This window comes from Halichoerus grypus, chromosome 3 (genome assembly GCF_964656455.1).
Source record: "Halichoerus grypus chromosome 3, mHalGry1.hap1.1, whole genome shotgun sequence".
Lineage (NCBI taxonomy): Eukaryota > Metazoa > Chordata > Mammalia > Carnivora > Phocidae > Halichoerus > Halichoerus grypus.
The window spans coordinates 89,475,860-89,491,918 of record NC_135714.1 but is presented as its reverse complement, the minus strand read 5'-3'; the positions used below and the strand labels follow the sequence as shown (position 1 = coordinate 89,491,918).

At 40.9% G+C, this 16,059-nt stretch overlaps 1 protein-coding gene across 3 annotated transcripts in view; it reads right to left on the bottom strand.

Annotated features, from left to right (window-relative positions):
• Nucleotides 1-16,059, bottom strand: part of MCUB (mitochondrial calcium uniporter dominant negative subunit beta) — a 91,823-nt gene that overhangs the window by 72,939 nt on the left and 2,825 nt on the right. The window lies entirely within an intron of this gene.

The window sequence follows — 16,059 nt, the reverse complement described above, 5'->3', positions numbered from 1 at the left end:
GATTGCAGCATCGGAGTGCAAACCTCAAAAACTCAAAAGAAAACATGTCAATTTAGCTGACAGAGAAAAACACAACTGAATTCAGCCACTCAAACACCAAACTCCTCACTGCAGACACACCCAGTTTCTTGGCGGCAGCCCAAGGCAACAGAATGAGTTCCCTGGCGATTTGCAGCACCACAGCAGAATGAGAAACACATCTACCCGCTACAACATTTCACCCTCACTTTGATGTGCCATCCTTTAGCATGAATATTTTTAAAGATGAGAAATAGAGGATATATTTTAAAGATGTATTCTTGCCCATTCAGCCACAACCCTACCTTATCTTTCCATTGGGACATTTTGGTAAAGAGACCATCACAAAATTGTGATTTGCCTTCTACAACTGGAAAGGTGAAGGTTTCTGCTAAACTCAGTAGTTTTTAACAACTAATGCCTTAAATGACAAATGAACCTTTTGAGATCTGTCCCTTAGATAGTGAGGTAACTCTTTAAAGTTTCTGTGTTTTAGACCACATTATGGCCACAAAGCACATGGGATTTAGCTTCTAAGTATGTCAAATCTACCAACCAAAATAGCAAACAAGCTTTCATTTCTACTGGCTTAATTTTTTCAGTACAATAAGGCAGCAAAATTACTATTTGTAACATTTGAGAAAAGAACTAAATACTTCTTAATTCATTTTTACAAAGCCTCCAGCATAGGCTGATATCTGATATTTTTATATGAGCTCATTTCTTAGAAAAAGTTAAGACTATGATCTCAGTAATTATGCAACACTTAGAACATAGCTTTATATATTAGTCATTTAATCACTGTTTCCTGTTAAAATCTTTTTTTTTAAGATTTTATTTATTTATTTGACAGAGAGACAGAGCCAGAGAGCACAAGTGGAGAGAAAAGCAGAGGGAGAGGGAGAAGCGGGCTCCCTGCTGAGCAGAGAGCCCAACATGGGGCTCGATCCCAGGACTCTGGGACCATGACCTGAGCCAAAAGCAGACGCTTAACCATCTGAGCCACCCAGGCGACCCTATAACTATCTTTTAAGAGGATACTCCCATTACCCATAAACTTTCATTTCAAGCCTGTTACAAAAGTAATTTTCAAATCTTGTTATGTTCCTTTACAGGAATTTGGTTATTTCTTCTGTCCTCTAACTGCCATTTTCAGCCAGACTTCATGTTTGACTCAATCTCTGAAGAAACTCAAAGCGGACTGTAATACAAATCTCCTCTATGTGGCAGTGGTCAGGATGTTTGCACTGACCCATAGCTGCCCTCGAGTGAATTTAAAAGTCAGCTTCCCTTCCTAGGTATACTTTTTAAAGATTTTATTTATTTATTTGACAGAGAGAGACACAGCGAGAGCAGGAACACAAGCAGGGGAGTGGGAGAGGGAGAAGCAGGCTTCCCGCCGAGCAGGGAGCCCGATGCGGGGCTCGATCCCAGGACCCTGGGATCATGACCCGAGCGGAAGGCAGACGCCCAACGACTGAGCCACCCAGGCGCCCCTAGATGCAACACCCTTAAGCAAGGACAAAGTATGCACAACTGTACATGTTGGTCCTGCTTTGCTTTAAATGTGGGGTTTAACTAGAGTCCCTACAACTAAAATATGCTAGAGGGGAAAAAAACAGAAATCAACCCCACCAGAACTATGCATTTCAAAGTACAGAGCTATCACGCAAGGTCCCAGAGAACACGCAGTCTAACTGAACAAGTACAAATGCGCTCTATCATCAACTTCAATAAAAACAATGGAAGCAAGGGCCAAGTGGCATCCTACCAACGAAAGTGAAGATCTGTGAAAAGGGAACAGAGCTTGTCAAGGAATGCTGGAAGCAGGACACTGAGGGGCCGGATCTGCATATGCAAATGAGGGAAACTGGGATATGAAAATCAGGGGAGCTTCAAACAATAAGCTGCTTTTTCTTGCTACTTGTCCTGTTCATTTTTACTATCCAGAAAGAGAACTCCCGCTTTAGGATTAATCTTGGGTTTGCCCAAGTCTATCTTACTATTTTTGTGCTTCAAAAGAAAGAAGAAAACTAGGGCACTGCAGGAGTTAGTTAAAAGTATGGGGTTCGGGGTGCCTGGGTGGCTCAGTCGGTTAAGCGTCTGCCTTCAGCTCAGGTCATGATCCCGGGGTCCTGGGGTCGTCTGGGCTCCTTGCTCAGTGGGGAGTCTGCTTCCCCCTCTGCCTCTGCTTCTGCCCCTTCCCCGAACTCATGCTCTTTAAAAAAAAAAAAAGTATGGGGTTCATCATCAGAGGACCTGGATTTAAGTCCTCACTCCCCCACCAACTAATTATGTGAATAATTTACTTAACTTTTCTGGGCCTTAGTGTTCCCATTTATAAAAGAGTATTACCCACATGACAAGGCTAGAGAGAGATTACATGAGATCACATGTACAGAAAGTACTTTTTAAACTTTTAGGTAGTAAGTTATTCTTAGTGACTTTATCAAATTTTCATACATCCACCATCTTCAGATTTCAAGCACTATATTACTAAGTATTATTTTATGATTACTTAAGGGAATAACTTTAAAATTTAAGACACTGGACTATTTTTGGGGCGCCTGGGTGGCTCAGTGGGTTAAGCATTTGCCTTGGGCTCAGGTCATGATCCCAGGGTCCTGGGATCGAGCCCCACATAGGGAGTCCCAAGACTGAGCCTGGCATCGGGCTCCCTGCTCAGCAGGGAGTCTGCTTCTCCCTCTCCCGCTGCCTGTCCCCCTTGCTTGCGTGTGCTCACACCCCCCCTCTGTCAAATAAATAAAATCTTTGTTATGTTAATCCCCATACATTACATCAAATAAATAAAATCTTAAAAAAAAAAAGGCACTGGATTATTTCTGGTTGCGGGGGGCGGGGGATGTGGATAGATTTTAAGTGACAGGGGACAGCTATATACAAGTTTAACTCTGATTTTTCTATAATCTTACTACAAAATAGGATGCGGACCCAAACTGTCTTTTGAAGTTCCTTGCCCAACATTCTTGGATTGTGTGAACTCACACCTGACCACTGACTGAGTCTGAACAATTAAAGTCTCTTTTAATTAATCGATGTTAAGTTCCTCTTTTGAAGGCCAACTGCTTCTTTTGGAGGGAAAAAAAAAGTTTCACTGGAGCTTTATTCAGCAGTTTACTTGGAAACCTTTTAAAAAAGGTTTTAGAAAACTACACTTTTTCACCATAAACAAATTTCCATATGAAACTGGTACAACTGGGTCAACTTTGTGGTACACTTCAAAGTTTAATCTCACAGCTCTTATGAGATTCAAGTATCCATTTCAGACTACGAAACAATCACATTTCAGCAGTGCTGGAAGCTCTTCTTCAACTGAATCAGCATAATCAAACCCTGAAAAGATACTCTCATAATTTTTTTTCTTTTTCCAAAGTGAGAGAGAACTTCCCTCAACAATAAAGCAGAGCGGCTGCTGGGGGCCCGGGCCTGAGAGGCCACAGGGCAGGTCTGAGCCTCAGTGCTGAGTAAACAAGGGGGCAACGTGGGCACCCACCTCCCAGGACGCCGGCGAGGGGGCTAAATGAGATGGTGAGGAACGAGCTGGCGCCAGTAGCTAGCACAGGCTATGGATTAGCTATCATCATGCATGCTATCAACCAAACAAAAGGAGCGGGGACTCCAATAGTAGCTGGCAAAAAAAAAGAGAAAACATTACCTAGAGGCTGGACTTGGAAAAACGTCAGCCTCTTCATTAAAAATGATTTACTAAAGCACCTCAAGTCTTCACCTGGACCAGGAAGACAGAATTCTGCAATTCCAGTTTCAATGAATGTTAACGTTTAAAGGAACAATAAGGAAATAATCTGAGTGACTATCTGGCTGGGTCCTTCAACGAAGGGGGTCCCTACTCCCTTCAAGGTGGTCTTGGGTCCACCTTCCCCAACCCCCCCCCCCACTAGCCGAGGCTTACTGCACCATCTCTGGCAGTTCCCCTGCACCCACACCCCAGTGCATAGTCCTTTGTGTACAAAGGCTCTTCTGATTATCCTGATCTGACTGAGCCATCTGTTTCCTGTTGGGATTCTGAATTATACAATCGCTTTATACTCTGACTAGTCGTCCGGAAGAGTTCTCACATCAGGACATGCTTTACACGTTGAATATTGTTTTTCTCTGCCAATTTCACAGGTTAAAAAAAAAAAGAGAGAGAAAATGTATCAATTACCCCACTGTTTTCCTATTTATTTGATTATCAGTGATGCTTACTATTTTTCATATGTTATTAGGCATTTTAACTTCCTTTTCTGAAAATCACTTATGCCCTTTACCCATTTCTCTACTGAGATCTTAGTGGGTTTTTTATTATTATTTTTTAAGATTTTATTTATTCATTTGAGAGAGACAGAGTATAAGCAAGGGGAGAGGCAGAGGGTGAAGGAGAAGCAGACTCCCCGCTAAGCGGGGAGCCAGATGTGGGGCTCTATCCCAGGACGTGGAGGTCATGACCTGAGCCGAAGGCAGACGCTTAACCATCTGAGCCACCCAGGTGCCCCTCTTAGTGGGTTTTTTAAAATAAGTTTGAATGATCTTCATGTATGTATGTGCTATATGGATGAAAGGAACAAACATCTACTTGACTTAGCTTAAGTGAGGATGGAATTTAAGGGCAAAGGGGTATCTCTCACGGACCCTCAATGGAAGGATTTAATTACACCTTGGGAATGGACCAGGGACTGGAGTGTCATATTGAGGTTGGTGAGTCCTCTTGACCCGTATTTTATTTCTCCTTTTCTCTACATGTCAGCATCATTCTGCTTTATCACTACAAAATGATTTTCACTGTTTCCTAGTCCCCAAGGTAGAAAATGATCATTACCAACCAGCTCCACGTGAACAACTCCACTATTGAAAAGAGCAGCCAACAGGGATGGCAACCTTAAACCCCATTCCAAATTCCTGGGTCAGGTGACCAGTTGAATGCAAGTCACGTCCTACTAAGATGGCCAACTGTGCTGTAACCTTGTATTTAAGAGCGGGGAAGACACCTGAGAAAGATAACTAGCAGAGACCACAAAGATGTTTTCTAAAGTTTCAAAACCAGTAACATTACTATGCTAAAATTGTTTTAATGCTCACTGTTGTGCCTATGAAAAACCTTTTCTAATGTCTAACAGTTTTAAATAAGCAGAATTATAAATACAGTATTAAGATATTTCATCCTAATTCAGTTCCAAAGGTACAGTCAAGTTATGTAATTTCTCTCCAAGAGGTCAGACTTGGATGATTTCATCCAATAGCAGGCATAACAACAACTGTTGATTACAATGCTTAGTCACTGGCATAAATTCAGACTTTTTAAATTCAGACTAATTAAATGTGGCACAGTCCTTACTAAATGGAATAACCTAATTAAATGAAACTGCCTGGATTCATTATAAAGTGAATTTCATATACAAAGAAAGAGCTATAACCTGTTAGCAGAAGATCTGGGCTTAAGCTCAGACTGATAACAGTTACGAGTACCACACCTGGGTGGGTGACTTCCAGGCAAGAACCCACAGCAACATACCAAACCCAAACCTCTAGAGAAAGACTACTACTATATAAAGGGCCAAAACACAGACCACCACAACTAAATAGTCATTACACGCTAACAATCCAAAGGTTTTTCTTGGTAGAGAAGGCAGACCGTAAGGAATGGACAACAAGAGATACTGACTAATTTTTAGCCAAGTTTATCAATCTCCAGACTCAAGCAGTTTCTGACTTTGGGACAGATATCAAAGACTGCAGACCTAAGGGACCCCCAGAACATTAGCAATGAAAGGAACCTTACAGGTCACCTCAGCGGACTTCCCATTTTGACCTTGACCTGAACCAGATCCCAACTAACTGTTTTCAAGCCTACTTTTTGGCTTCTCAATCATCCACCCCTTATCTTCCTACTTGCTCACTCTAACGTCCTCATGCACTTTTCTGGGGGGTGGGGGGCTGTCTTATCTGTTCCTCTGTGGGTTGGATTGTGTGTTCCTGGAACAGTCAAGTGCTGCTTCCTTGATTTCCGATCTATAAGCACAGTATCGTATCCAAAACTACCACCCGTTTAACCGGTGTCCCAGCCATGGTCTGGCCCCTTGTCTCCCGTTGCACCTTGGCTCTGCCAGGCCGGCCGTGCCCGTGACAGCAGCTGTCCCTTCCAAGTACTGCACAGGTGCTGCCTCCTCCCACCTGGGACGGCTATCAACTTACTTCCAGTAGGCTCCAAATTCATCCGTTTTGACTTCTCTGTGAAAATGGATCTGGGCCCTTTAAATAGTGTTCCTCCGCTGGCTGGCACTAAAAGTTTTGTCCGTAGGGGGCACTAGAGAGACACTGGAGGAGGAAAAGAGGCTCTGCTTCCTAGTTCTGGTCGGCTGTGTTCCCTGAGCAGGCTCCAGAAGACCTTCTCCGGCGTCTGCCCGAGTTCTTCTAGTAACTTAAAAGTCCTGTGCTTTAAGAAGCAGTCCATACGTGGTGAACAGCCAGAACAGACACAAATAGTTTCTTAAACGGAGCTGAGCCCTGCCTACCTAGTCTGCCCAATCTCAGGTGATTTTCCTCGTTCTGAAGCAACACAGGATAACAACTTTCTTTCACAAGAAACCTTCTTAGATATTTGAAAACAAAGATTTGCTTCTTCTTTGCTTTCTTTTCACCAGACTACGAATATCCAGCCCTTTTAATCATCTTCTCTAGAAATCCCCAACATCTTAATCCTGTTCTGGAGGTACCTCCCTCCCCACCAGCTAGTCAGTGTCCCTTCTGACGTACTGACTCAGAGACAAACCATAATGCCCTGACGCAGGATGCAGGACAGTCAGTCCTGATACAGTGCAAGGGGCTACTGCTTGCCGTGATCGGATGCTCTGCTTTCCCTCAGTCGGTTAAGAGTCACACTCATCCCATACTTTTTTCCCCATTGAGACTTGCTTTCTTCCAGGGTTGATACATGCTTACCAAACCCAGATTAATCTGTATGGAATGAGAATAAGAAGCCTCTAGAAAAAGAATTCCACACGACCTAGGGTGATCAATCATGTTGTAACAATACCGGGCTAAGGCACAGGCACCATTAATATTATAATATGTTCAGATCAGTGATAACAGTATTATGTATTTCCAATTATATGTGTTTCTACATAATACATATTGTATACTTTAGCCCTTTGGACAACTGTTTCATTAAAGCCTTATTAATGTTTCATGGACAATTAAATACAGTGTCCAAGTTCAAGGCATGCATAAGTATCTATGGTAATCTAGCCATTTCATGATATAAAACAATAATTATACTGAAGTACATGAAAAGCAATGGGAAGGGAAAACATTTCTTATATCGCAAAGCTAATCAAAGTAATGCATTCAAGACTGATCAACAGTGGGAGCACTGGGCTGGCTCAGTCAGAAGGCATGGGACTCTTGATCTCAGGGCCAGCTGTGAGGAGTTTGAGCCCCGTGTGGGGTGTAGAGATTACTGAAATAAATAACACTTAAAAAACAAACAAAAAAACCCAGATGATCAACAATGATATCCAAGCCTGACAAATTAAAATTAAAAAGCCAGGGTATAAGCCAAAGAAAGGCAATTAAGTAAATAATGTGGTAAGGAGACATTATACAAGGTCATATTAATAAAACTTTCTGAATATACCCTGAATTACAGTGGATTATTCTCAATATTATGTTATATACTAAGCTACATTTCATTCTAAAACACAGCATCTTTCAACAATCCTAAGTATCTAATTAAGATTGCCCTTTAAAAAAAAATTTCCCTTTTTTAGACCATATTTCTAACAGGCTAGCCTAAAAAATGCAATTAAATTCATATACTAGATATGCATGGTACTTTTATAATTTTTATCTATTAATCATCACAATTCCTCTAAAAGAAGTCCTTCCCTAAAACCATAGTGTCAGCACTCTGTACTTTTTTTCCCTCCTTATCAAGTGTCATTGCATAAACTTGAATTCTGGCTTCAGCTCCTAACTGAACCATCAGAACTTACTTCTCTCCCTTAGCTTAGAGCGTACAAGTGAGACTACACCCTTTCCTATTAAGCTACAGCCCGGAGGGCATATAATGAACCTAACAAGGTGTCAAATGTTCCTGTTCTAGCCCAAATTAAAAATGCTGCATTTCCATCATTTCCTTTTTAAGTTTTCCAGATAGAAATAAAGCTTCCCTGTAAATATCTATTGCTGAGTAACACATATAAACAAAGTTCAACAGAGCCTTGGAAGTTCAGTGCCCACAAAATGCAAAACTCTCCTGTTTCTGGCCAAGGGGCCTGCAGCAGAAACAGCTAGATGTCCATGGAAATCCATCTCTCTTCTTCCACACTAATCAAGTTTTAGTTGGAATGTGGCTCCCTGCCAGGACTACATCTCTCAGCCCCCTTGTAGCTAAATGTGGCCATCTGACATAGTCAATGAAATATTCAATGGAATGTGAGCATGGGTGTTATGTGATATCACCAACCTCGCCCATTAACACCTTGCAAGTACAAAAGCAAAACAAAACAACCCTACAGTCCTCAGGTTGACAAGGACAGAGGAAATGGTCAGCTTAGGGTCCCTGAATGACTGTGTGGAGCAGAGCTAGTGCCGACCCACAAAATTCACCTCAGAACCATTGCCTAGAGAGGAAAAATTTAGCTTAAAAACTGTGTTTAATTACTGTTGGGTCTTTTGTGTCAGCAAAAGCTGAACCTTGTAGCTTAATCTAACCAACAGAGATAATAGAAAATTCATTTAGAAAAAGATTTGAGAAAGGAAAAGGAAAAATATATACACATGGACTGTAAATTCTAACGGTGGATTCAGATTAAAGGTAAAAGGTACCCATGGTTTAATGATAATTCCAAAGAGAAATAAACCCTTTGGAATAAATGCATGTGCCAACGCACTGCTTCTCAAACATTTCTTACTCAAGTCTTCACTTCTTCACCCATCATGTTACTTCTCCCACAGAATCAGAACTCACCATAGGACTGATTGCTCCCCTGCCTTCAGACAGCAACTCATCATCTTAGTCCCAGTCTTTCCATTCTCTTCTTTCTCTTGATCCTGCCAGGCACTGTGGCCTCGTGATTAGGTAGAACCCTAATCTACTGAAATCTGCTGAAACACCTATACGTCTTCACATTCTTCCTTTTGTTCTTCCCATTGTTCTAGTTCCTGTTATTCCAGCTCCATGTACAGTAACCATAACTTCATGATTGGTCCTTAGGTATGTACTCACTTACCTCATCCCACTATACACACACTGGATTGCCAGACTCAGATTCATCTTCTAGCACAGCATCTCTATTACTACTGCCCAAAATCCTGGTATACTGTCTACAGGCCAGGAGTTGGCAAACTATGACCTATGGGCCGAATCTGACCTCTTGCCATTTTTTAAAATACAGTTTATTGGAAAACAGTCACACCTATTCATTTATATATTGTCTATAACTGCTTTCCCATTACAATGCCAGAGCTGAGTTAGTTGTGACACGGACAATAGGATGCAAAGCCTAAGATGTTCACTATCTGGACCTCAACATAAAACGTTGATCAAGGGGCGCCTGGGTGGCTCAGTCGGTTAGGCATCTGCCTTAGGCCCAGGTCATGATCCCAGGATCCTGGGATCGAGCCTGCTTCTCCGTCTCCCTCTGATGCTCCCCCTGCTTGTGCTCTCTCTCAAATAAAATCTTTAAAAAATAATAATAATTTTAAAAAAGATAATCAACATGTGGTATAGACCAGCATCATTTCTCATAAAGACAATGGCAACTATCTTCTTATTCCTTATTCATTTAGCACCACAAGCACTGGCAGAATAAGAAACACAAAACATACATACACCCAAAGATGTAAAATATTTGCTACCTCCCTTAATCAGCCCCTAAGCTCTGCAAGACCAATAGATGGTAATCTTACTCATGGCAACTCCATGCTCCAAAGCAGAGTATGCCCCACTTCTGGAATAGTAATAAAAAGGTGGTTACAGGAAAGGACCTGCAGGTTTCCTAACATCAAAAATTATATTCTTTTCTTTGGGGTTTATTTTCCAAAGGGTTACTCTTGTACTTTGCCCAGGAGCTACATCTTACAAATAAACATTTTTATCATTGATTTTTAAATATTCTAAATTATTTAAGTTTTAATGATTGAGCTTTTAGTACTAACACTAATAATTTTGGCAATCCCAAAAACCTCACTTTGTAAGTCTAAAACTAGTATGATCTAATACTTTGAGAATCCCATTTAGGAAAGCCCTTGTCTATGGAGACAAGTGCTACCTTCCCCACACGTAAACAACCATCCTAAATCAACACCACACTTTAAGAACAGCCAAGACAATTATTGAAAAAGAAATAACAAGTGTTGACGAGGAGGTAAGGAAAAGGGAACTCTTGTGCACGGTAGGCAGGAATGTAATTTCCACTATGGAAAATAGTATGGAGAGTCCTCAAAAAATTAAAAACAGGACTATCACATGATTCAGAAATTCCATTTCTGGGTATTTATCTGAAGAAAACAAAACCACTAACTTGAAAAGATGCATGCAACCCCATGTCCACTGCAACATTATTTACAATAGCCAAGATATGGAAACAAACAACCTAAGTGTACATTGATAGATGAATAAAGAAAATGTGGTGTACACACACAATGGAATATTATCCAGCCATAAAAAAGAATGAAATCTTGCCATCTGCAATAACATGGATGGACCTTGAGGACATTATGCTAAGTGAAATAGCGTCTGCCTTCGGAGAAAGACAAATATCAAGTGATCTCACTTATATGTGGAATCTAAAAAAGAAAAAGGAAAAAAAAAAACCAAGCTCATAGATACAGAGAACAGATTGGTGGTTGCCAGAGATGGGGGACAAGTGAAATGGGTGAAGATGGTCAAAAGATACAGACTTCCAGTTATAAAAATACATGTCACGGGGATGTAATGCACAGGATGCAACACATAGCATGGTGACTCTGGTTAATAACACTGTAGTGCCTATATTTGAAAGTTGCTAAGAGACTAAATCTTAAAAGTTCTCATCACAAGAAAAAACTTCTGTAACTATGTATGACGACAGATGTTAACTAGACTTATCGTGGTGACTGTTTTACAATACATATACAAATATCAAATCATTTATGTTGTACACCTGAAATGAATATAATGTTGTAGGTCATATACCTCAATAAAAGAAAAAAAAACAGCCAAGAAAACGCACATCCTTACACACCAGACTGTACTTAATTTACGCTTCATTAGATTATGTTAATCATATCCTTTAAAACTCTTGATTTGAAAGCATATCTGAAATAAAACTAACCAAGATATGATTTAAGATTACTGCTTTCTTTGAACAGAAAATACAATACATAAAGATTATTTTGATTAACTTTTTAAAAATCTTCAATTATTCAAGGCTCATATCACAAAAAGTAGGGAAGAATGCTTCAGGTGTTCCCAACTGGATGAAATGGAGAAGAGGAAATGGAGAAAGTAAGACCTGAAGCAAGCACACCATTAAGGAACTCTATGTAATATTTAGTTCTCCATCATCCGTCCACTCACCCTCTACCCGACAAGCACGTATTATGCACCTACTATGGCAGGGCCGAGGCCATCACAGGTGAGGAGAAAGAGTTCTGACCACAGTGCTGAGAGAATCCAGGTGGGAAAACCATATGAGCACAACTAGAACACATGGTGGAACGCTCTAAGTGTCGTGGGAGAGGAAAAAAGAACGTGGTTAATTCTGCTGGCACAGACCTGTGGACCTCAGCAAAATGGGGATCCGCGCAGTGGGTGGGTGGGTACTGGAACTCAGCCCTGGAGGAAGTGCAGAATTCAGGAGAGTGAAGGAAGGGTGATTTGGTGGGGGGGTGTCAATGCTACCCACGGAACATCACAGACACCAATTACGGGACACGGAAGGCATGGAGTAGAAAGTAGGACAGAAGGGATGAGGCCACTGGATTTCTGGATCAACTGTAGCTTATGTTTTTTGAGGGTTTTTGTGGGGTTTTTTTAGATTTTATTTATTTGACAGAGAGAGACACAGTGAGAGAGGAAACACAAGCAGGGGGAGTGGGAGAGGGAGAAGCAGGCTTCCCGCTGAGCAGGGAGCCTGATGTGGGGCTCGATCCCAGGACCCTGGGATCATGACCTGAGCCGAAGGCAGACGCTTAACGACTGAGCCACCCAGGCGCCCCTGTAGCTGAGGTTTTAAAGCTTTCTTACCTTGGTTTCATGAATAACCAACCCATAAAAGGATAATTTACAAAGTCAAAAGAAACCATACTTTCTCTTAAAAAGTGGAAATTGCTTTATTATATAGTATCTGAAACATTCTCAAAGCAGACTTGCAGAAATGAGTCATCAGACTGTAAAATGTCATCACAAATATCCCCTAGCAAGGGCTTAGAGAGCCAATGCTACGTTGATGTGTTTGCAGACATTTTCTAAAACAATGTTTTTTCAGGTTTATGGTCACAATACCGTCAGCCTCTCTAATAAAAATGTACACTTATATTCCAACTGCATTACCGGTGCAAAGAGCAGTTATTCATCAAACACCTTTTAAAATCCTCTCTTCAAATAACCTATTCAGCCTACTGGGGAAACTCATATCAAAAACAAACAAAATATTTAACAAGAGACAGCCACACCTGAATACGCACACATGCACAGTCAGAAAAAGAACAAGGATTTGTCAAAAAGAATAACTTCTTCCTTCCTCCAACCAGATTCAGGACATTTATTTACTGTTATGCCTAAGAGGTTAAAAATAAGCTAATTCATCAAGTCCCAGAAATGTGATTTGAGCAATGATTCATTATAAAAGCATTCCTACAACAAAATAATTGAGAGTTCCCAGTGGAATTAAATATAATGGGATTACCACTAGTGTTCACAGCAGCTATAAACCAAACCATCTACTCCATCTAGTAAGTATCAAAAGACCCTCAGGTACAACACCTACTTGTGGGATGACCCTTGCCCATCAGGAAGACTTTTCCCTAAAGTTGCCACAATAAAGCTTTGTGCACCTATCCATTTCTTGATAGGAGGTTTAATGTTTCATGTCACTTCTTGTTTCTGCCCACAGGCTATAAACATTTCAACTCCGGCTCCATCTCATTACTCTTTTCATGGCTCCCTATTTCTTGCCCTGAAATCTGAGAGAAATTCTCTTCAGTAAACTTTGTTTATAGTGCAGATTTCATACATCATTTCTCACCAGTATTGTGAATCCTGAATAGAAATCTAATTATCCCCGGCATGCCTGGGTGGCTCAGTCTGTTAAGCATCTGCCTTCAGCTCAGATCGTGATCCCAGGGTCCTTGGGATCAAGCCCCACATCGGGCTCCTTGCTCAGTGGGGAGTCTGCTTCTCCCTCCCCCACTTGTGCACACACTTGCTCTCTCTCTCTCTCTCACACAAATTAAAAAAAAAAAAATCTTTAAAAAAAATAAAAAAGAAATCTAATTATCCCCAAAAGAGCTGTCAAACAAAAGCCTGGACTGCAATGTCTCTATTCCCTTTATAATGAAGATGCATCTAAGATAAAAATCACATACAATCAAGTAATACCATTTATGAGTTAATGGAATAGGAAACTCTGAGAATAAAGAGATTTATAGGCATTGCTAGTTGACCCAAACTAGATTTTAAGTCAGGTGAGGACAGGGGAGGTAGCAAGGAAATAAGAATTAGGACAGGTGAGGGTAGTAAGAAGGAAAAAAGGTGGCGAGTAAACAAGTTCAGCACCCCATTTAAGAGAGAACCATACATGTCAATTACATCTCAATTAAAAAGTGAGAGAACCACAGCATCAAAATTAGACTCTTACAGTAGCTGAATTCAATACAATCAATATTTATTGAGCACTTCCTATGCCCAAAGCCCCTAGGAGACTGTGTGAAGACAGATGTGGGTTTGCCACACTTCCGCAATTAACTACTTAGAACATATTTGTTCAAACACCAAGGGCTGATTTTTTAAATTTCTTAAAACCTTATTTATGGGGGGCGCCTGGGTGGCTCAGTTGATTAAGCGTCTGCCTTCAGCTCAGGTTCTGATCCTGGGGGATCCTGGGATCGAGCCCCGCATCGGGCTCCCTGCTCAGTGGGGAGTCTGCTTCTCCCTCTGTGTCCCCCCCTCATTTGTGCACTCTCACTCTCGCGCGCACTCTCTCTCAGATAAATAAAATCTTAAAAAAAAGTTATTTATGCACCACATTTTCCCATTAAAAGACAATTTCAGAAAAATGAGTGAGGATGTGAATGGAGGAAAAAATGAAGGTAGAGACAATGAAACCATGAATATGGTAAACACATAAAATGCTTATCATTTCACATTTGTTAGAAGGTGGGTTGAAAATCGGACTCTAGGTTTTCTGGCAGCCAGTGCACAGGGAGAACAGCCCTGGCTACACACTCATTTCACTGCTGGTACAATAAACCCAGCATCTGGGCAGGAGAAGCCAGTGACTTGAATACTAAGACTAGACAGCAATTTCTTCTGGGGGTCCTCTTAACCTTTTAACTGACTACCATGTTTCGTAGGACTGTTTTTTTAAAGGTATGCTAATGTGGGAAATTCAGTAAAAACATTTGGGTGAGGGATCCCATGCAGTCTGAACTCAGATGTATGAAGCTCAGAGAACAGAGAGTTGGTATTTATTTTTAAAAAGACAGGAAAATTCATACTGTGGTAAATTAAATGGGATTTTTTTTAAAAAGAAGATGCTTTGGGGCGCCTAGGTGGCTCAGTTGTTAAGCATCTGCCTTCGGCTCAGGTCATGATCCCAGGGTCCTGGGATCAAGCCCCGCATCGGGCTCCCTGCTCGGTGGGAAGCCTGATTCTCCCTCTCCCACTCCCCCTGCTTGTGTTCCCTCTCTCGCTGTGTCTCTGTCAAATAAATAAATAAAATCTTTAAAATAAATAAATAAAAATAAAAAGATGCTTCTAGAATATGGCTGAGGTAACACCGTTTATTATCTATTGGTTTACAGCCTACAGGTTAGCTCAAGATGTCTATTATATAATGGTTTCAGGGTTCTAACGCTAGATACTCTTGAATAAGCAACATTTCACAGATGAAAACACTGCTAATGACAGAATGAAGTATCAGAGCGAGGCTTAATTCTGACATGCTTACCCAATCAAATAAATTTCAATTCCTCTTCAAAGGGAAAACAGTTACTACAACCACAAGGTAGAGCTGCTAGTCTAGTGACTGCCTAAGATCACACAGAGGATTGTTCAACCATTCAGACACTGACAGTATTTCATTCAGTACTCTCCTTACATCCCCTGGTAAAATTACAAAATGGCAATTTTCAAGATGGAAAGGGCTTTGGGGACCAATTAGACAAGTCTCTTTGTTTTGAAAAGGGAGTACAACAGGCCCAAATAGACCGAAAGGCTTGGCTAAGTTGAGGGAGCTCTGGGGTGGCTGGGCCATGAGTGCCAACCGCCTACCACCACCTCAGTTAGCTGCTCATTTCTATTCTATGGCCTAAACACATTTAGTTTATAGAGCAATCAGATCAACCAATATTTGCCTCAGGTTTTCTACCTTAGTTTCACAGGGACCTCATTCCACAAATATTTATCTGCCAAGATACAAAATTATTTTCTAGCTTAGAGTTTGCCACAAAACAGCACGAATAGTATTTGTTAAATTGCAATAAATAGTAAAATCTAAAAACAAAAAACCGAGCACTAATACTAATACCTAAGCACTGGGAAGACAGTAATGTTTAATATTTAACAAACTGGTCTAGAATGACCTTGCCCCAATGTCTTCTATAACTTAAGTACAAACTCCAACGTACAACTAAACACCCTCCTCAGGAGGGAGCTCTGAAACCAGTATTACAGAGTACAGTGCCCTAGTTACAAACACAAAAGGTAGAATGGGAGTCAAGCGTCAAATGGGACTGACCTAAATTCAAAAGGCAAAAACAATTTCTAAATTAACATCTGGTGGTGGAATGAAAACGTGTATTGCTATACTGCTTTGTTTC